General features: G+C 34.3%; 1 protein-coding gene across 15 annotated transcripts in view; it reads left to right on the plus strand.

The window, feature by feature from the left end:
• Tasp1 (taspase 1) overlaps positions 1-22,899 on the plus strand; it is a 288,360-nt gene that overhangs the window by 257,886 nt on the left and 7,575 nt on the right. The window lies entirely within an intron of this gene.

Genomic DNA, 22,899 nt, shown 5'->3' on the forward strand with positions numbered 1-22,899 from the left:
ATGATTTACTCTACATATTTCGAAAGATCAAGTAAGGAAACCTCTGATATAAGCCATCTGAAACAGATGGAATCATTAACAAATAAAGAATAAATGTATAGTCATGCACCATATAAGGTTATTTTGGTAAAAAATGGGTTGTACATATAATGGTGATCTCATAAGATTTATATTGAACAAGCCTGATTAACAACACAAGTGGTTTATCAGGCATATGAATGATTTGCAGCCATTTAAGTTTCTCTCATACTTAACATATTGATCCTGATTAGATTTTAGAACATGCATGAGATATGCTTCAGCACCAAGGCCAGTCTGCTGGAGTACCGTCATGGTATCTTGTGTGGAAATGTTTTTATTATCCCTGCTGGTGGTCTGTGGAAGACACCTTATCATTTAACATGAAATACTATAAAGAAATTGGAGAGAACAGTGAACCCAAACATGTTTGACCTCCAGTTGTATCATTTGACATCTGGTAGATGTGGTTTTTATATTGTTGGTAAAGTCTTCAGCTGTGATAGTCTTGATTGGACCAGCAGATACAGCTGTTTCCCTTGCCTCACTTGTAAATTATGTTTTTGACCTTCCTTTCAGAGAGTTAATCCCTCTCCCTTTTTTCCTCCTTTGGATTGGTGGACTACAAATGCTTTCCAGAAAAACAAAATAATTTTAATTCTAATGCTTTGGCTGCTGAATTCTGCTAATTTAAAAAAATAAAATCCTTTTTTTCCCATAAACACTGGAATGTTATTGTATTATGAGTCAGACAAACTTATAGATGATAAGCTAGACTCGAAAGAGATAGGGAGCTATAGCAGAATTTGTTTTCCTTTTAAGAGAATAAGACTTGGACTTACCCCTTTGTTTTCTATATCTGAGACTCCTGGCTTCTCTGAAAGAATTGTTGTTTTGGAGGCTTTGTGAAATATGCTCTTCCATAAGATAGTCATGATAGCAAAATAAGTAAGGAAATATCTTTAAAAGTTATCTTTTTTAAATTTAAAAACGTATTTTTAAAGTTCAAAACACCACAAACAAGAGCAACAACTCCCCCCACCCCCAGTTTTCTAAAAATTCCCTGCTTTATCCTTGCTGCCAAACTCAGAAACTAAAGCTACTTGGCCACTTGAGTATTTTATATAAGTTAGTTGTTTGTAATTCAAGTTAAAAGCCTTGAATTAAAGCTCATCTCAAAATCATGCTGCTTAGAAAAGAATGAGTAATAATCAATATTATTTTGACCAGAATCCATAGAGAATTTGAAGACAGCTAGATTCTTCCTCAAATTTCTTTTTCTAAAAAGAATATTCTTTTTTATATAAATTTAAAAAAACTTATATATGACAGCAGAATGCATTACAATTCTACATATATATATATATATATATCACAATTTTTCATATCTCTGGTTGTATACACAGTATATTCACACCAATTCGTGTCTTCATACCTGTACTTTGAATAGTAATGATTGTCACATTCCACCATCATTAATTATCCCATGCCCCCTACTTTCCCCTCCAACCCTTCTGTCCTATCTAGAGTTCATCTATTCCTCCCATGGTCCCCTTCCTTATCCCACTATAAATCAGCCTCCTTATATCAAAGAAAACACTTGGCATTTGGTTTTTTGGATTGGCTAACTTCACTTAGCTTCATCTTCTCTAACTCCATCCATTTACCTGCAAATGCCATGATTTTATTCTCTTTTATTGCTGAGTAATATTCCATTGTGTATATATGCTACATTTTTAATCCATTCATCTATTGAAGGGCATCTAGGTTGGTTCTACAGCAGTTTAGCTATTGTGAATTGTGTTGCTATAAACATTGGTGTGGCTGTGTCCCTGTAGTATAGTGTTTTTAAGTCCTTTGAGTATAGACGGAGGAGAGGGACAGCTGGGTCAAATGGTGGTTCCATTCCCAATTTTCTAAGAAATCTCCATACTGCTTTCCATATTGGCTGCACCAATTTTCAGTCCCAACAGCAGTGTATGAGTGTACCTTTTTCCCCCACATCCTTGCCAACATTTATTGTTGTTTGTATGCATAATAGCTGCCATTCTGACTGGAGTGAGATGAAATCGTAGAGTGGTTTTGATTTACATTTCTCTATTTGCTAGTGATGATGAAGATTTTTTAATGTATTTGTTGATTGATTTTATATAATCTTCTGAAAAGTGTCTGTTCAGGTCCTTGGCCTATTTATTGAGTGGGTTATTTGGTTTTTTTTTTTTTTTTGGTGTTTAGCTTTTTGAGTTCTTTATATACCCTCGTGATTTGTGCTCTATCTGATGTGTGAGGGGTAAAGATTTGCTCCCAAGATGTAGTCTCTCTATCCACCTCACAGATTGCTTCTTTTGCTGAGAAGAAGCTTTTTAGTTTAAGTCCATCCCATTTATTGATTCTTGATTTTAATTCTTGTGACACAGGAGTCTTATTAAGGAAGTTGTGGCCTAATCCCACATGATGGAGATTAGGGCCTACTTTTTCTTCTATTAGACACAGGGTCTCTGGTTTTATTCCTAAGTCCTTGATCTATTTTGAGTTGAGTTTTGTGCATGGTGACAGATAGGGGTTTAATCTCATTTTGTTGAAAAAGAATATTCTTATAATTATATAATTTAATTTAGTTTCTATAGCATAAGGCAAAGAAATTTATTTTTAATGGAACCAAAATTAAGGCTTTGATATTAGTTGGATTTAAAAACTATATTGCCCCATATCCTAGATAGTAGATGGTTTAATGAACAGTTTTTCATAAATGCTCAGTGTATGTGAACTACTAGAATAAAATAGATTTTTTAAATGGCATGGAACTTATTCAAGTATAATAAGTGAAATTAGATTTTTTAAAAATATGTAGAGGCCACACTTTATAACAAGAGTAAAAATGTAATAATAAAAATTCCTCAAGAAGGAATAGTTTGTTTTATAGTTTTATCTCTAGAGATTTATTATTAGTTGTGGGGAAAATAAGAACTATATAATGGAGAATCCAGGCAACAAACAACTCAATTGTGTGATCAAAATACCACCATTGAGGGGCAGATGGACAGTATGTACCTCTGAATGTGATAACCTGAGAAGGATACAACATAATTTATACATAGTATTCTTTCTGGATGTACATAACCTGAACATAATCATGAGAAACATCAAATAAATCAGAAATGAGGAACATGCTGAAAAGAAAGAAAAAAAGAGACTATTCACCAGAAATGTCAGTGCCATAAAGACAAAGGCTGCACAAATATTTCAGATTATACAATACTGAAGCAACAATGACAACTAATGGCAATAACTGATCTTAGACTGGATTACATATGAGAGGGGGGAATGTCATAAACACATTATTAACTCAGCTTGAATACTGGAACATGAGTAGTAAAAATGAATTATATAATCATTAAATTTACTAAGGCTGATAACTGTATTGGGATGAATAGGGAAATATCTTATTTTTAGAAAAATTACACTGAAGTTTCTAAGGGTAAAAGGCCATAATATATATAATGTCTTCTCAATGGTTTAGAAAAAATATTATGTGTATGTGTGTATGAATGAATGAATGTGTGGATAGATAGTACATTATAAAGCAAATGGAGCAAAATGTTTACAATAGGTGAATCTTAGTAAAGGATGCATTGTTTCTTCAACTGTTCTGTAAGAGAAAAATTATTTTCAAATGAAAATTTTCAAAATATATCATTCTTGCATATTATGGCATATTTGATTATTTTTTTGGGCCTCATACTTGAAATGATATAGTTCAAAAAATATCATCCTTGGTTTATAACCAATTCTGCATTTAATGAATGAACACATTACTCCAAACTCTTGCCTTTATTTCACTTGGAGTTCTTCACTGAATTAACCAAAAAATATTTAAACGACAATACATTTTTTTAAAATTTGTTTTAATTAGTTATACATGACAGTAGAATGCACTTATATACTTTGATGTATCATACATAGATGGGATATAATTTCTCATTTTTCTGAGTACACATATTGTAGAATCACATTGGTCATACAGTCACATACATACATACAGTAATAATGTCTCTTTTATTCTACTATTTTTTTTATCCCCACATCCCCTTCCTTCCCCTCCTCTCACTTCCCTCTACCTAATCTAAGGTAACATTATTTTTTTTCTTTTGCATTACAATTTTTAATACACATAAATACCACACTTTTTGTATTTCTGTTTGTATATAAAGTATGTTGACATCCAATTCAAGTCTTCATATATGTACTTTGTATAATGATGACCATCACGTTCCACCATCCTTGTTACTCCCCTACCCCCTCCTTTCCCTCCACCCCTCTTCCCTATCTTGAATTCCTCTATTCATCCCATGCTTTCCCTCCCTATCCCCCAAATGCTCATTATCTCTAGCAATCAGAGAAATGCAAATCAAAACCACTCTAAGATATTATCTCACTCCAGCTATTATGAAGACAAACAACAATAAGTGTTGGCGAGGATGTGGGGAAAAATGTACACTCATACATTGCTGGTGGGACTGCAACAGTTTGTGCAGCCAATTTGAAAAGCAGTATGTAGATTCCTTGGAAAACTGGGTATGGAACCACCATTTGATCCAGCTATTCCTCTCCTTGGACTATATCCAAAGGACTTAAAAATAGCATATTACAGGGACACAGCCACTTCAATGTTTATAGCAGTACAATTCACAATAGCTAAACTGAGGAGCTAACCTAGAAGTCCTTCCATGAATGAATGGATTTAAAAAAATGTGGCATTTATACACAATGAAATTTTACTCAGCATTAAAAAGAACAAAACCATGGCATTTGCAGGTAAATGGATGGTGTTGGAGAAGATAATGCTAAGTGAAGTCAACCAATCCCCCCAAAAAAAATACCAAATGTTTTCTCCGATATAGAGAAGTTGACTCAACAATACATTTCTTAAAAATACTTTGTGAGCTCTTTCTATAGTAGTAATGATTGTTTTCTGTCTGGATCTATGAGAGATTAAGCTTTCATTATGAAAGTTCTATCACATTAGGGTACATTTCAGAACATTACTCAGCTTTTTGTTTTTATTTAAACAAAAATATCAACAAATGTTTATTCATGATATTCCTCTGTTCTGTGTGTCAAGACCTATGACATACTTTGACACGTTAATGAAACAGGATGAATGTTGCCTATGCTATTATTTCCTTTTGATCAGGCAATGGTTTCTTAGATATGACCCCAAAAGTACAAGCAACAAAAGAAAAATTAAATGTGACATCATAAAATTAAAAACTTGGTGCTTCAAGGAACACCATCAAGAAAGTTCACACCTCTAATCCCAGTGGCTCCTGAGTCTGGGGCAGGAGGATTGTGAGTTCAAAGCCAGCCTCAGCAACTTAGTCCCTAAGCAACTCAGTGAGACCCTTTCTCTAAATAAAATATAAAAAAGGGCTGGGGATGTGGGATTCAGTAATTAAATGCACCTGGGTTCAATCCCAGAATAAGAAAAAATAGGGCTTGGGTTGTGGCTCAGCAGTAGAGTGCTTGCCTAGTACATGTGAAGCACTGCTTCGATCCTTAGCACCACATAAAAATAAATTAAAAAATAAAGGTATTGTTTTCATCAAAAAAAGAAGAAAGAAAAATATTTGCAAATTATATACTTAGTAAAGACTTGTATCGCTTGAGAATATATTTTAACTTAATAATAAGAAAAATGGGCAAAGGATTTAAAAGACATTTCTCCAAAGAAGATATACAAGTAGCAAATAAGTATGTGAAAATATTCTCAACATCAGAAGTCATTAGGGTAATACAGTCAAAACCACAATGATATCCTACTTTCCATCCAACTAGCTGGCTATATAATCAAAAAGATGAACAAAATAACAAGTGTTAGTAAGGATGTGGAGAAATTGAAACCCTTAGGAATTTCTGTTGGGAAGGTAAAAACAGTGCACCCCTGCTTTGAAAAAGAGTTTGTCAGTTCCTAAAAAAGTTAGATATAAGAGTTGCCATATTGCCCAGCAATTCCATACCTCTTAAGGATATACCCAGGAAAATTTAAAAAGATGTGTTCACACAAAAATTTATACATAGATGTTGATAGCAGTATTATTTATATTAGTTAAAAAGCCAGATAACCCAAATGCCCATCAAGTGATGAATGGATAAAAAATGTGATATGCTATGTCTTTTGAAAACTATAGAAGGTATTTCTCCCATCTGATTTAGTATTCAGATTACTTATATTCTCAAAGTTCAAGTATGTAAAATAATTATAGGTATCTGCAAATCAGATGTAATTTGTGTGGTCTTTTAACCCCTATTGTATTAATAACATTTTCAATTACAACCTTACTACTTGCATATGTGCTTGCATATATTTATATAGATTGATCACATTCTAAAATTTGAATATATCAGTAATAGTTTCAGAAATGTGATATATTTATACAATGGAACATTATTCAGCTATAAAAAGGAAGGGAATATGGATACATACTGTAGCCTGCATGAACTTTGGAAACCTAAGTGAAAGAAGATAGACACAAAAGGCTAAATATCGTATGATTCCATTTATATTAAGTGCCTGGAATTGGAAATCCATAGAGACAGAAAGTGGATTAGTGGTTGCAAGTGAAAAGGGGGAAGGATATGGGGAGTGACTACTAATGAGTATAGGGTTTCTTTTTGAGGTAATGAAAATATTCTGAAATTAGAAAGTTGCACACTTTGTAAATATACTAAAAGCCACTGAATGGAACACTTGATTTAAATGAGTAAATGTTATGCCATATGAATTATGTCAGTAAAGTTGTTAAACTATCAACCAATATAATTTACTGTATTACCAAAATAAGGAGAAAAAATATATTTGTTCTGATACCATAGATTTTTTAATTTTTTAATTTGTTTTAATTAGCCATATGACTTTTTTCAACTTCTATTTGTTATAAAAACTTCAAAATAACAGAAATGGGAGTAACTTCCTCAATCCAATAAAAGGGAAATTGCCAAAAACCTATGACTAAAATCATACTTATTGGTGAAACATGGAATATTTTTTCTAACACTTAGAACAGAAAAATACAGTTTCATTTACATTACCTCCATTCAGTATTTTACTGGAATTCCAAATTAGTACAATAAAGTAAGTAAAAGAAATAAAAGACAAAAGTTGGAAAGGAAGCAATAAAAAACTACAGTTTTTCTCAGATTATATGGAATGAATCTAACAAATGATGTACTAGACCTTTCTCCTGGAAACTACAAAACCTTGCTGGGAAAAATAGAAGAAAACCTAAATAAATGGAGATATTATTCATGAAATATAAAACTCACAGTAATTCTAAGATAATCATTCTTTCCAAATTTATTCATAGATTCAAAGCAGTCCTAATCAAATTTCAGCAGTTTTTTCTATAACTAAGCTGGATTTAAAATTTATATATGGAAATTTAGAGGACCTAGAATTGTAAAAATCAACTTTAAAAGAGAAGATGAAACTTAGAGAGCTTATCCTACTGGACTTTTATGACTTACCACAGGGTTACTATAGTTAAGACAGTGTTCCCCAATAGAAGACAACCCTGAACTCAGTGTATCAGAAGTTCTGAGATCAGCAGGAATACCACTTTAGTCTTCTGCAGTTTAAAGGAAGGAGATTACCAGATATGCTGATGCAGCAAGATCCAACAGAAACCGCAGATATTATACAATCACTATCTTAGAAATATAGATGGGAACTTGTGACTCAAGAATTAGGATTTATCCAGTGCTGAAGTCCAGAATAATCACTGGCAGTGTAGATGCCATTTGTCATCAAAGGAAGGAGCTGTCTTTACAATAAAGAATTTCACATTACAAATGAAAAATTATATACCCAACTGTAATAAAATATTATTTAAAAAGTGAAGGAGATACTTTAAATGAATACTTGTATCTCATAATAGATGGATCTTAGTTTCTTCACAAACTTACCTATTATTTATGTACTCTATACTGTACTTCAAGTAAGATTATGTTTTAAAAGTTAGTCTATTAATGTTTTCTTGATTACCAAGCATTCCCAGGATTGAAATGTTAAGAGCATACTATTACTAGTAAACTATCACAGGTTTCCCATAATTTCACTTTTATTTCAGTCTGCTTGGTGATGGAAATAATTTGCCAGACAATTGCTGTTTTGAAAGTGGGTGAGAGTTAGTGAAATGATGACCCCATTATTTATTCTTAATTCTCTTTTTAAATTATAAGGTTATGTAAATATAATTAGCTTAATAAATGTTTCTTATTCTTTAAGAGTGAAAATATAACCTAGGTAAAACAGGTAACTTTGTGGTATTTTGATCTGGAAGATAATGAAAGATTATTTGTAAATAATAAAAGATTATACTCAGAAAACAAATTAAAAGATCACAATGAATATAGAATAGGAATAAACAGTGGGCTAGCAATTATAATTGTTTGAGGAATATAACAAGAAGTCATTTATTATTTGATTGTTTTACCATTTTGATTGTGATTGTGTGTAAGTCTTTTTTTGCAGTGTAGAGTGTTGACCAGGGACTCAAGCATACCAGGCAAAGTGCTCTACCACTGAGCATATCATCAACCCTGTATATATTGGTGACCATTAACTTTCTCAAATTTAATGTCCAAAAACTTCACAAAATCATCCTAAATATTTACCTAAGTAAAGCAGTTTATAAAACATTAATAAGGTCTTCCTGTGCCAAAGGTAAAAACCTCACAGAGCTAAATAAATTCTCTGCTATATCTTTAAAAGAACCCAGAAGCATTGTGTTTCATGAATAAAGCCAGATACAAAAGAGTGCTGGGTGGATTATTCCATTTGTACCAAGTTCTGGCATAACTAAGATATGGTTATACAAACCCAGAAATGCTTATAAAAGGAACATGAAGGAATTTGGGGGCATAATAGAAATAGTCTTTACAGAAAACTTTCTATTTATATTTTGGTTTTGTGGTTATACAAATTGTCAGAAGTCATCAAACCATTTAGTGAATGTCTATACATTTCATAGAATGTCGGCTATGACTATTTTTTGGAAGTCTGAAAATAAGTATTAGCAAGACCATACAGAGGTAGTGTGGTGGAATGATTAAAAGAATGGGTTTGGGACTTAGTCATGCTTGGATTTAGATCCCAGAGTCCATGCTTTAAAACTCAGGGCATATTCTTGGTTTCCTTATCTTTAAAGAGGAACTATCACTACTTGTATGATAGCATTCTGAAAATTAATTGAATGTTATAAGTGAAGTGTATGTAATAGAAACTTCATTAATTATGATGGTCATTGATGGTGATGATAGTTGTAAAGGATGTGGAAATTGTGAAGGATATCAGAGTCATTACACCACACAGCTCCCCAATCCCCATTTACACTATAGTTGTGCTCTTGAAGGTGTCATTTACATGTACTCAGATGATCAATATTTCCTGGATTTTCACCCTGCTTCCTAGGTAGAGATGGTAGGTTTGGATAAAATCTTACTAACGTGTAAGTATAAATGTACTGCCAAGTAAATTCAGAGGTCCCAGGACAGGGGAAAAAACGGGAAGGATGGGGGGAATTGAAGAAACCAGAATGGATACCCATCCCCATATCTGTAGTTTAGGTCAATATGGTGGTAATGAAGCCTTTTCAAAAACTATTCGACTAGAGGTTTACCAGCTTAACAGTATAACAACTTAGTTTTTTCTTTCTTTTTGAAATCTAAGGTTTGCCTGTAATATTTCTTATAAACTCACTTAAAATAATACTTCTTTTAAAAGTAAAAGGGAAAAACGTTGCTTACAAGCTACTTTTAAATTTGTCTTACATGAGCCTTGAGCAGACTGGCAGTCTTCTTGGATTCCATTTAGCATTGGTCAGTGGAGTGCCTTTGAGTTATATTGATGATGCATACCTTAAAAGAGACTTCAGTTCAGATGGTAGCAGCTGGTGTCACTGGGTCAGCCAATGGATTTATTGGGCTATATGGATTTATTAGTACTTATGGATTTGTTGGATTATATTTTAGATTTATCAGAGTCATCTAGATGCAAGTTTGGCTTTATCCTAAACCAAATTTTAGTTGCTTTTGATAATATAGTCCTCATATTACCTAACAACTGAAGGCATCTGATTCCTGGCAGGAAGCCAGCTGCCTCAAGATAGTAGGTTAGGTACCACCAAAAAGCTATGTACTAAGAAAACATACCAGACAGCTAAATTTGGCAAATGTACTAATAGACCACAGGAAAAGTGGCTAATCAATGATTTCAACTTATACCTTTTAAGTTTGCCCAGAATTTCAAATGTAGAAAATTTTATTTCTTTTCCATGCTCTCAGAGCTGTCAGTAGGATCCCACTGGGTCTATTTAGAAAGTCCTTTAGACAATCAGAAGATTGCAGAAAATTGAATATGTGAAAAGCAAACTGTAAGACAGAACTTTCCTCAAGTTCTGAGGAAAAACAAGTTAATTTCTAAGAGTAGTTGGTAACTTTAGTTTTGCCTAATTAGTCTTACACCATCAACTTCTTCCAAATGATTCATCTGACATTGCTCCAAAGCAATAAATAGAATAACCACAAAGAGGGAATTCACTGTGTTGGCAAGAGCATAAGTCTTCTCAGAGGTATGAACCATATTTGTTTTAGTAAATCTCATTTTAATCATGGTATTTGGTTAGATCTGTGCAAAGATAAATGTCTAGTACTTGGACTAGTAGATTTTCCATGTTAATTGAAAAGAGGGAATAAACTTTTGTTTTGGTTGTAGCAACATGAAAAATAATGAAAACACAAATTTCTCTACATAGTTACATGGTTTTCAATCATAATTGTGAACTTAACATTAGAGTGTCACTTTGTTATCTTCTAGTACCCAACATTTTAGACAGATATGTGCTGTTGCAGGCAGAAGGTGCCTGCTGTTTTCCCACAGGACATATACCATGGCATGTAAATTAGACAAGTGTACTTGAGAATGATTACCCTTAATACCTATAGTGAGTGAGTAATGATTACATAATGGTGTTTTCTTTCTTTTAGTTGGGAAGTGGTAGACAAGTGATGAAAGAAATCTTTTCTTGTTTTTTTTTTTTTTTTTTGCCGGGTAGGGGTAATCTCAAGACAAAGATGGTAATCTTGGTCTTGTTGTTCTTATTTTATATAAGTAATTTCCTAACCTGAAGCAAGGTTTTGGTTTCCATGATTGTAAATATTCAGGATCTTCCATTGACTTTATGCTATAACAACTTTTATTACATTATTTTATTAAATACATGAATAACAATAATAGAATTGACTAAGGATATAGTATATGTGGTAGTACCAATGGCCATATAGGGTCTAGCACATAGTAGGCCTTTTGTAAATATATCTTTAATAAGTGACTCCATGTTGGGATTTAGGGTAGAACTGCTATGGACACAAGATTTTGTCCCCACGGTCCTTCCTTTTCAGTAATATCTAGATTTGAGATAAAAAAAGCTGGATGAATCAAATCAGTTTTTAAACATTTTTAAAAATTATATAAACATTTTAAATTTACATAAAATACTAAATTTAACATATGGTTTAAACATTTTAAATTTTATATAAAAACTGATTTATTTCTTCCTATAAGAGCAGAAGACTTGACAATGAAGCAAACAAGTGGTCATCATTCTGGTGAGGCCTGGGTACTTCTTTGACAGTCCTATACCTGGTCTGCCTGCCTTACAGGCATGTAAGAGTGACCCCTGTTGTAGATTTTGAGCCCTAAAAAAAGTCTGTCTGCTAGAATACATATTCATTCCCATATCATTCACCCAACAAAGATAGTTTCTGTATTTTTTTAAGGTCTTCATGTTGGAATGCCCATTCTATTTAATCCTAAGGACTAAAAATTCTTTTGTGATAGAAACTATGTGTGTTTTATGTCTTGTATATAAAGCAGTAATGTAAATTGGTGAAAACATTACATTTTAGTATTAACTAATTGAGACATTTGGCTATGGTTAAGCTATTCTATTTACATTCCTTTCAAATACTTCTGGATACAATAAGTGGTAGGTACTGACAATTTACTTTTATGCTCTTGAGCTGTCATCACTGTACTTACATGTTTGGATTGTACTGTCTGCTGCAGTGTTGAAGGGATGAAAAGAAACTTAATTAAGGATGGGGATTATATTAACACTGCTGTTATGAGATGCTCAAAATACTTGCACACAGCTTTTTCTTGAAATAGAAAGAGTAATAGTATTTTAAATGTGCCCTCTGTAATAGATGAGAAAGCCAATAATTTCCAATTTCTTCCATTGATGGTTCTTAGAGATAAAATTTTGAATAGTTAGAATGTACTAACTATACTGCTCCATTAAAAATGTCTATGATACATATTTTTTTAAATATCTACAAGTTTTCAAAGGTTCATAGTCAGACAAGAAGTCTTTAAATTGAAGACCTCTGAGGTATGATAAGTTCCTTAATCTAGAAATTTATGGTTTTTGTTCAGCATGCCATATTTTTGGGAAAAAATAAAATTTATAAGATTTTTTACCATCAAAGATGACAAAAATGCATTTCTTTATAACTTCATTTAACCAGCAAGAACTTATTACAGTGGCTAGTAATGACTGACTAGCAAGGATACCTGAGTTATTTGACTTTTCAATTTTTTGCTATTAAAAAAAACTCAGTTTGCTTAGGAGAAGAATTTTGACAAAAAAAAAAAACAATATCTCTTCTTTTTCATGAATTATTTTTTAAATAAACACTACTGAGTACCTTCGATATTTAGATGCTTTTCTGGGGATATAAAAATGAGCGAAATAGACAAGGATCCCTGTGCTAGCAGATTTAGATGCTTATGGAGGAAACAATAAACAAGATAAATCATGGCATATACTTGGCAAGGAGATAGAAGCTGGATGGATTAAGACAGTATTAGGTAGGCTTCACTGAGAAGGTGACATTTAAATAGTGTTGGAAGATTTATGGGAGTGAGGCAGGAACATTCCAGGCATAGGGAACAGCAAGTGCAAAGACCCTCAAGTAGGAGTGTGCCTGCTATGTTGTAGGAACAGTGAAGAAGTCAGTTTTAATGGGTTGTAATAGCGGTGGAGGACCAGATCATGTAGTCATTGTCAGAATTTTGACTTTTCCTTTGAGATAGTAGCCGGATCTTACTTGCATTTTAAGGGACCACTCTAGAGCTGAGAGTGGTAACAAAGACCTGTAATCCTGGCTACTCACAAGGCTGACACAGGGGTATTAAAAGTTCAAGGCCTGCCTGGGCAATGTAGTGAGATCCTGTCTCAAAATACAATTTTAAAAAAGGGCTGGGGCTATAGCTCATTGGTAAAGCACTTGCCTAGCATGTGTGAGGTATTGGGTATGATCCTCAGTACCACCAAAAAAATAAAAAGAGGCTAGTCCAGCTGCTGAAAGAGAGGCAGGTAGGAGGTCATTGTCAGGTAAGTGATAATAATGACTGGACTTGAGCATTAGCCATATAGATGATGCGAAGCTGTTGTCTTCTGTGTATTTTTTAAGATAAGGCAATTAGAATTTGCTGATAGGTTGAATGGAAATATGAGGGAAATAGAAAAGGCTCCTAAGATTTGGGTCTAAATAGTTAGAAGAGTAGGGTTGCCATTTACTTAGGTGGAGGGGAGGAAAATTTGAGGGAAAGAAGTGGGAATCTTGTTAGACATGTTAATTCTGAGATACCTGTTAAGTATTGAGTGGGCGTGTCCAGAAGATAGTTGGATGCATATGTCTGGAGAGAAGACTAAACTGGAGATATATACACATTTGGTAATCTTGAATGATATCACCAAGGGAGTAAATACGGACAAGAGAAGAGAGACCTGAAGAACTCCTTTAATTTGGAGAACCAATCAAGGGAACTAAGAAGTCATGATCATAGAGGTAAGAAGAGAGGAAAAAATGAGCATAATATTTTAAACACTGAAGGAAGAACTATTTTCAGGGAGGAGAGTATGATCAACTTTACCACATGATTGTTGCTGGGCCTCTTGAAATTAGGGAAGTTGAATTTGACATTGGAAACCATTTTGTTAAGAGGGGAATAGTACAGAGGTCAAGGTAAAAACCATGATGGTAGAGGTTTGCAAGAGAAAGAAAGGAAAGAATTTGAGGTCACAAGTGTGAAAAACTTTTTCAAAGAACTTAAATGGAAGTAAAGAAAGAGAGTGGTAACTAGAGGAGGAGGTAGAATTGATACTTCACTATACACACTACAGATATTTTTCTATGAAATAAATGGAAAACAAGTGGTTCAACTTACTGAGATACCTGGAACACTCCAACATGTACTGGTTGGGGAGGTGAGAAAAAACCAGCACAGAAAACTGAGATTCAGTTTTGGAGTCAAATAAAGGAAAGTCTGAGAATATTTGTTGTAATAATTGCAGGTATGACTGGTATTAAAGGATGCCATGCCTTCACATTCAGGATGAATTGGCTTAAACAGATTTCTTGATTGTAGTATGTCTGAATTTTTTGTGCTCCTGTACCTAACTATGTCTAAGAATGGAATGAGGCAGAGCAGTAAGTTTGCCACACTGCCTTCCCCTCCTTTCCTCTCCTCTCCTCTCCTCTCTTCTTCCTCCAGAGAGTACCTCCCAGGACCCAGCAGAAGTCAGCCAGGGAAATTTAGGTCACAGTGTCTTAACAGTTCTTTGAAGTTGCATGGGTCTGGTCAATAAGAAGTCAAAAAGCAGGTGATTTTGACAAGGAAAACTTTCTTTAAAGAATTTGTTTGGTTTTTAATTTTACTCCTCCTAAATTCCTCACTGACAGATCAACTGAGATTCTCAGGAAATAGTCCATTACACAAATAGTAGTTTTACTCTTTATGATTGTTTAAACATTAGCCTTTCATTTCTTTTCAAATACCAGATGCTCTTGAAAAGAGTAATATCAATGTTATCTGGTAGCTTACCAACCAGAAGACTGTAACTGATGTTTTGGATTTTCACCTACTACAAACAATGAGGATGTTTCGACCTCCCCAGAAAGTTCTTTACAAAGAGGAGACTAGGCAGCTGTCTTTACCAAGAAAATGGTGGCCTAGACCCTTCCCTATGGACCTTAGGGAAAGCCCCCAGCATCTGCGTAGAAGTTGGGATCAACTGAACCCTCATTCTGCAGAGCCCAGATAGATTCTTTCCTTTTAGTTTAGTATCTCCCTGCCCCTTCAGAGAAGAAATGCCTGAGTCAAGTTACAGATCTAAGGTCCCACAGTTACAAAGTTGTGGAGCTAAATGAGTCCAGACACACAATCTTTTTTAAAAATTTTTTTAGTTGTTGATGGACCTTTATTTATTTATATGTGTGTAGAGAATTGAACCCAGTGTCTTTTACATGCTAGGCAAGTGCTCTACCACTGAGCTACTACCCCAGCCCTAGACACACAATCTTAACTCCAGTACTCAAGCTTCTAATCACTTAAAAACTCATGACTTTGGGAGTCACAAACTAGGAAGTGACTTAATTAGAGAGGTATATTTGAGAATTTCAGCATGTAAATGCTATACAAAACAAAACTGGATAAGATCACCAATGGAGAGAATATAAACATGGAGAAAAAAAAAAGAAGAAGAAAAAGAGGCCCAACTTCTAGGAACTCCCATCTTTATAAATTGGGGAGATGAAGAAGAGCCATCAAAGGATCCTGAGGAGTTGTGGCTAGAGATGTTGAAGGAGAACCTGGTGAGCATGGGCTAGAAATCAAGGAAAGAATGTGTTTAAGGGAGAAGAGTGTCACCTTTTTCAGATGCTGTTGCTGGATCTTGTAGGGACATCAGTTACCATGTTCATTCTTTTTTTTTTTTTTAAGTAGTCTTAAAGAGTAGAGTGGAGACATAGTCATACCGTCCCAGATGAGTCTAGAGCCATAAGGAAAGTAAGAAAAATATATAGATTAGTTAATCAATTAGTTATGATCATATTGCTTTATTAAACACTCACTAAATCATACTGCTACATAATTGAGAAAAGGAAAGAAATGACAAGGAAAAAAATTCCAGTCCTGGTACTAAATGAATTCCCCTAGGATACAGTGAGCTATTCCACAGTATCTACTATTAACATTTTGTAACTGATTTTTTTTGGTATGTTTTCTTTTCTTTTTTTTCATTTTTTATTTATTTTATTATTTTTTAAAATACATGACAACAGTGGAATGCATTACAATCCTTATTACACATATAGAGCACAATTTTTCATATCTATATAAATAGAGTATGTTCACGCCAATTTATGCCATTATACATGTACTTTTTTTGCATTACAATTCTTAATACACATATATACCACAATTTTTCATATCTCTGTTTGTATATAAGGTATGTTGACACCCAATTCAAGTCTTCATACATGTACTTTGTATAATGATGACCATCACTTTACACCATCCTTTTACATGAAATCACATATACTGATTTTTTGTTTCACTATTTTACATAAAATAGTACATGTTATTAAATAATATTTTTAAAAATCAGAGTTTTAAATGTCTCTACCATCTCAGTGTGCACCATTAACATTATGGAATCACAGATGTATTTTCATACAGGCTTTGCCCTGGTAGAAGTGGAAGTACAAGTCCCCAAGGAAGGCTGAAAAATCTAGCCTCCTGGGATACTTTGGTATGGTGAGCTTTGGTAGGTGATCTTCAGATTACCCTCTCAGAACACTGCCTTTTAGGGTTAGGTTGAATCTAAGAAGGTGGGACAGATTTCCAAGACCAAGTGAGACTCTAATTAGATCTTAGAAGGGCTAATTTAAAAAAATGCAATAACCAGATTCTAGGAAAATTTAGAGACATGAACTTTTAAAAAATTATTTAAACATTTATAGGGACATTCTAAGATAAAACTATGTAGTATGTCACAATCAGATAGGACCCTGGATATAATTAAGTCCAGGTTTTTATTTTTACCTGTAAGAATGCCAAGATCCAAAGCTAGTGAATTTCTTGTCTAGAGATTATTCAGTCCATTAGCAGCAGAGTTCAGGCTTAAACCTAGAGTTCTTCTGTTAGATTTAGATATGAGATCTATCCCAAAAGCTGATGTGTAAGACAATGCAAGAAAAAATGTGAAGTAATGAGGTTATGAGAGCCTTAATCTATTCAGTGCATTAATCCCCTGATAGGGATTAATTGGGTGGTAACTGAAGGCAGGTAGGGTGTGGCTGGATGAGGTAAGTCCCTGGGGGCCTGTGGGGTATATATTTTGTCTTTGTTGGGTAGAGTTCTCACTCTGCTTCCTGGTGTGATGTCCTGAACTACTTTCCTCTGCCATATCTTGGGCCCTGAGGAATGAATTAGCCATCTGTGGACTGAAGCTTCTGAAACTGTGAAGCCCAAATAAACTTTTTCTACTTAAAATTGTTCTTAAGAGAGGTAAATAGGGAGCCTACATCATGGGAACAGATTTTTACTCCTCACACTTCAGATAGAGCCCTGATATCCAGAGAATACAAAGAACTCAAAAATTTAAACAATAAGATAACAAATAACCCAATCAACAAATGGGCCAAAGACCTAAACAGACACTTCTCAGAGGAGGACATACAATCAATCAACAAGTACATGAAAAAATGCTCACCATCTCTAGCAGTCAGAGAAATGCAAATCAAAACCACCCTAAGATACCATCTCACTCCAGTAAGATTGGCAGCCATTATGAAGTCAAACAACAAGTGCTGGCGAAGATGTGGGGAAAGGGTACACTTGTACATTGCTGGTGGGACTGCAAATTGGTGAGGCCAATATGGAAAGCAGTATGGATATTCCTGGGAAAGCTGGGAATGGAACCACCATTTGACCCAGCTATTCCCCTTCTCGGACTAGAAGACCTTAAAAGAGCGTACTATAGGGATACTGCTACATCGATGTTCATAGCAGTACAATTAACAATAGCTAGACTGTGGAACCAACCTAGATGCCCTTCAATAGATGAATGGATAAAAAAAATGGGGCATTTATACACAATGGAGTATTACTCTGCACTAAAAAATGACAAAATCATGGAATTTGCAGAGAAATGGATGGCACTAGAGCAGATTATGCTAAGTGAAGCTAGCCAGTCCCTAAAAAACAAATGCCAAATGTCATCTTTGATATAAGGAGAGCAACTAAGAACAGAATAGGGAGGAAGAGCATGAGAAGAAGATCACCATTAAACAGGGTCGAGGGTGGGGATGGAAAAAGAGAGAGAAGGGAAATTGCATGGTAAAAGAAGGAGACCCTCGTTGTTATACAAAATTACATATAAGAGGAAGTGAGGGGAAAGAGGAAAAAAAGCAAGAGAGAGAAATGAATTACAGTAGATGGGATAGAGAGAGAAGAAAGGAGGGGAGCGGAGGGAGGATAGTAGAGGATAGGAAGGGCAGCAGAATACAACAGACACTAGTATGGCAGTATGTAAAAAAGTGGATGTGGAACCGATGTGAATCTGCAATATGTATACAGGGTAAAAATGGGAGTTCATAATCTGCTTGAATCAAATGTATGAAATATGATATGTCAAGAGCTTTGTAATGTTTTGAACAACTAATAATAAAAAAAGGCATGTAGTCCAATAAAGATATCTTAACACAGACTAAAAAAAATTGTTCTTGTCAGGTCTTTTAGTCACAGCAGCAAGAAACTGACTAAAACTCATTCTGAAATTGGTTATTAAAATCTGCAACACTAGCTTTTTTGAGCATGCTTTATTTTACCCTGAAAAACTGCTTCATCATAGGCCACCTGCAGTGAAAGGTGAAACAGAGCTCAATTTAACATCCTTCTTCAAAGTAAGGCTTTGTGGGCATAAAGAAAACCCTAAATTTGGAGTCCAGAGGCATTCATTCACATCTCAGTTTTTCCATTTCCGCTTTGACCATAGTAAGCCACGTAACCATTCTATGACTTGCCTTTTGTGTGTGTGTGTGTTTTTTTTTTCCAGTTGAAAAATAGGTATAGAATACATCCTTCTACCTGATAGGGTATTTTGAGATCCCATCAATGTAAAAGTACTATGGAAACTAAAGCATGTAAAGATGGGGACTTGTTATTAAGATTTCACAAGGACCTAGTTTCTATATTCCACAAAGACATTTATTGCCTTTACAGAAAGATCCATGTGTGTTTCATTCTTCTGTTCTTCTATAAGAAGTGAAGAATAAATATGTGCTAAATAGTGGAGAGCTTTTATCACCTTTAGCAAAGGGAATATTCATGATAATTCTCCATGTGAGAGGTGGGATAATAGTTACTGTTAGGCTTGCAGTGTTTACGTGGGTTCACTCATAGGGCTTTTAAGCTAAAAATAGGAGGGACCTCTTGTCTGATGTTCCCTCTAACTGAAATGTGGTGTCAGTAGGCATGGTAAAAGAAGAAACAAAAGTGACCGTGAGCCTGAAACAACATGCTGTTCTCATCAGAGAGTATTTTAATCTTATTTTAAGGCTCCTTGGACATGATATTTTTATTTGAGAACAATAGAACTTTTTGCCCTTTATATAGCCCTGTTTTGGTGCTAACAATGAAATTTACCATAGTGCTGTCATTGTGTTTTTTTCCACATTTGCCAACGGATCTTTTATGGCATACTTGTTTTAAATGTGGAAAACAAGGTAGGGGTTGCATACAGTAAAATGACAAACATATGGAATTGATTCTTCATGTTGTTGATATCTCTGATTTGTTAGGTTGAACTTGAGAATCTTCAGATTGCTCCGGCCTATTTACTTTTAATGTAAGACAATGGTGGAATAGAAATAAATACTCATTTTTTAATTTATTAACAATGTATGCGAAAGTTAAATAAAATCAGCATTAGGGAATCTCAAAACTCAGAAAGGATCCTCTAGAGATCATCTGACCCACAGTCCTTATTTCACATTGCCCCAAAGTTATCCAGGCTTAGAAAGCGATTACTAGATCTTTTGGGCAATAATTAATGGCTTTTTATTTTGTAAAAATATATATAGTATTCCAGACAATATTTAGAAGGTTCATGAAAATTGTCAGCTCATAGAATACATCTGCTTTCAGGATGAGGTCTGAAGACCAGATTATTTTTAGAGCAGTTACTACATTCCAAATTTAATGCCGCACACAGAGAATGCTCAGAATATAGTTATTCACAAAATGTGTGTCCTTGAAAGACTGCTTTTGAAAGCTGTGGGCAGGAACTTCTGGGAAATGGATGGGGGTGGCAATATATTCTGATTCCACTCTTTAAAGAGAAAAAATAAAATCCCCAATAAAAACAAGGCATTAAATCTAGCCAGACACACTTCCCCAGCCTATCTTTATGAAATTGGCTGCTTAAGGTCTATCATGTTTGTACCAGTAAAAGGACTGATGAAGAATTTACTTTGTGAGAATGTAAGGTGTGCTCAGCCCACAGTATCATCTCACAGAACCAAATTTTCATTGCCCAAGTCACATAATGATAAACACAAAAGAGACACTTAACCTATAGTTAAGTGGATTTTTATTCTATAAAACATGCACATTATTGTAGATTGTATTTAGAAAATGCATGTGACACTGCCAGTGTATGAAAAAAGTAGAAGTTGTCTAGGACTCAGCAATTTGAAAAATAAAGTAGAATTAACAGAAGAAGAGAAAATAGTAAAGAAAAGAGGTGTCTCCTCTGAAGTACATACTAATGTAAAATTGAGGTTAGCACACTAGCATTTTACTGGGCTGCAGTCCTGCATTTCAGAAGGGAACATGCCAATACAACAAATTTGCCCTGGTATTGTTTATATTTTTTCTAGGTTTGAACTCTTCAAAGCTTCATTATTACAGTATAACACAACAGATGCAGAAAGCTTACAGTCTGTGCTTGACTAATATTTAGATTGCTGACGCCTCTAATGATCTCCTTCTGAAAGAAGTAATAGGTGTGCTGAAGCACAATTGTGTATGATAAATGAACAACTAATAATCAGATTACACTATTTCTCTGTTTTATAATAGTCTTGGAAAACATGTAGGTTGTTATTTTCAGAGATCTAATGTCCACAACTTTAATATCATTTTGATGATTTAATTGACACAAATCTCTTCAAAAATTTATAGCAAACTTAAAAACTACAAAATATAAAAGTTAAAAAATATAAAATTAATAATTTTTAAAATGTCTAATATAAATTAAACATTTTATAAAATGCCGAAAGTCTTCTGATATAAGGGGGGTGACTCAAAATGGGGTTGGGAGGGAGAGCAAGGGAGGAAGATTAGATAGGGAATAGGGGTGGGAGGGAAAGGGAGGAAGAAGGGGAATATCATGGATGGTGAAAGGAGACCCTCATCATTATCCAAAATACATGTATGAAGATGTGAATTTTGTGTCAACATACCTTATATCTAATCAGAGATATGATAAATTATTGTATAATGGTATATTAAGAATCGTAATGCAAAAATAAATAAATAAATATTTTTAAAATGTCTAATTTGTAGTTTTCTTTCAATTATTCTCCCTCCCCAACATCTTCTGTCCATGAATCCTTCATTCACTTAACAAATATACTGAACTCCTATCATGTGCAGGCTGTCTTTTGGGTGCTGAAGAAGAAATAGTGAACCAACAGATGAAACTCTGTCCTCAGGAATTTTATGTTCCAGTGGGGAAAGACAGGCAATGAATGAGAGAAATAAACAAAATAGGTTGATGGGTACATGATGGTAGGATATATGAAACACTGGAGTGGAAAGGGTAGTGGGTAGTGAAACACAGTGGGTAGCCAGGATAAATCTTCATGAGAAGGGACCTTTTGAGTAAGAATCCATCAGAAGTGATCAAGTGGGCCACACTGATGCTGAAAGAACTTTCTGTAGTGAGAAGACATGTGTAATATAGTCCGAAGGCTGGAGCATGCTGTGAGGTTGAGGAATGGCAAGGAGGTAGTAGACAGGGAGAAGAAGGAGCAAAGGACACAGCAGGAGATATTTCAACTCAGAACTAATGGAAACCAGAGCTTATGGGGCAATGTAGACTTAATTCGGTGTCACTTTGAGGTCTCTACATGTTAAGGTATGAATTAAATCCCCCCAAATTTGTATTTTTGCATTCATGGTTTTCTAATCATTTCATATGGTTTTATTTGTCTTCCCAACAATGTTACATGTTATTAGAAGGCAGTTTCTCAGCATTCTACCACTTTGGTTTTGTCAGTAGCATCCAAGCATATTGAGCTTATTGTTTTTGAGCCTTTAAGATTCATGATACAGCATACTAGTATACACAAAGCCTTTAGTAATAATCAGCAATTATTTTGTTGGTAGTAGCAAAACAGTAGCATCAAAAGTATTGGCTTAAAAATATTAGTATCTTCAGTTATGCAACTAATTTTTTAAAATACTTTTTATTTGTTCTAATTAATTATACATGACAACAGAATGCACTTTGATACATCATATATAGAAGGAGTATAATTTCTTATTCTTTTGGTTGTACATGAGGTAGAATCCCACTGGTCATATAGTTATATATGTACATAGGGTAATAATGTCTGATCATTCTACTATCCTTCCTACCCCCATACTCCCTCCTCTAATATCTTGTTCTATTTTTGCAGACTGACAAACTTTTGAAACAGTTTCCCAATTCTGGGATATATAATAATCTGTACTAGAGATTGTGCTGTACAATATTTATGCTAGGGCTGTGTATGTGTGTGTTGAGCAGCAATATTTACATTTATTGAGATATACTTTCTTTGCATGTATTTTCTCATATAGTCTTTATCAACCTTATGATAAATGCTACTGTTTTATCCACAGATGTAGGGTCCTGTTAAGGAACCAACAGAGTTCACACAACTAATAAACACAGAACCCTGGAATAAACCAGTAATGGTTAAGAT

The sequence above is a fragment of the Ictidomys tridecemlineatus genome, chromosome 5, assembly GCF_052094955.1.
Source record: "Ictidomys tridecemlineatus isolate mIctTri1 chromosome 5, mIctTri1.hap1, whole genome shotgun sequence".
NCBI lineage: Eukaryota > Metazoa > Chordata > Mammalia > Rodentia > Sciuridae > Ictidomys > Ictidomys tridecemlineatus.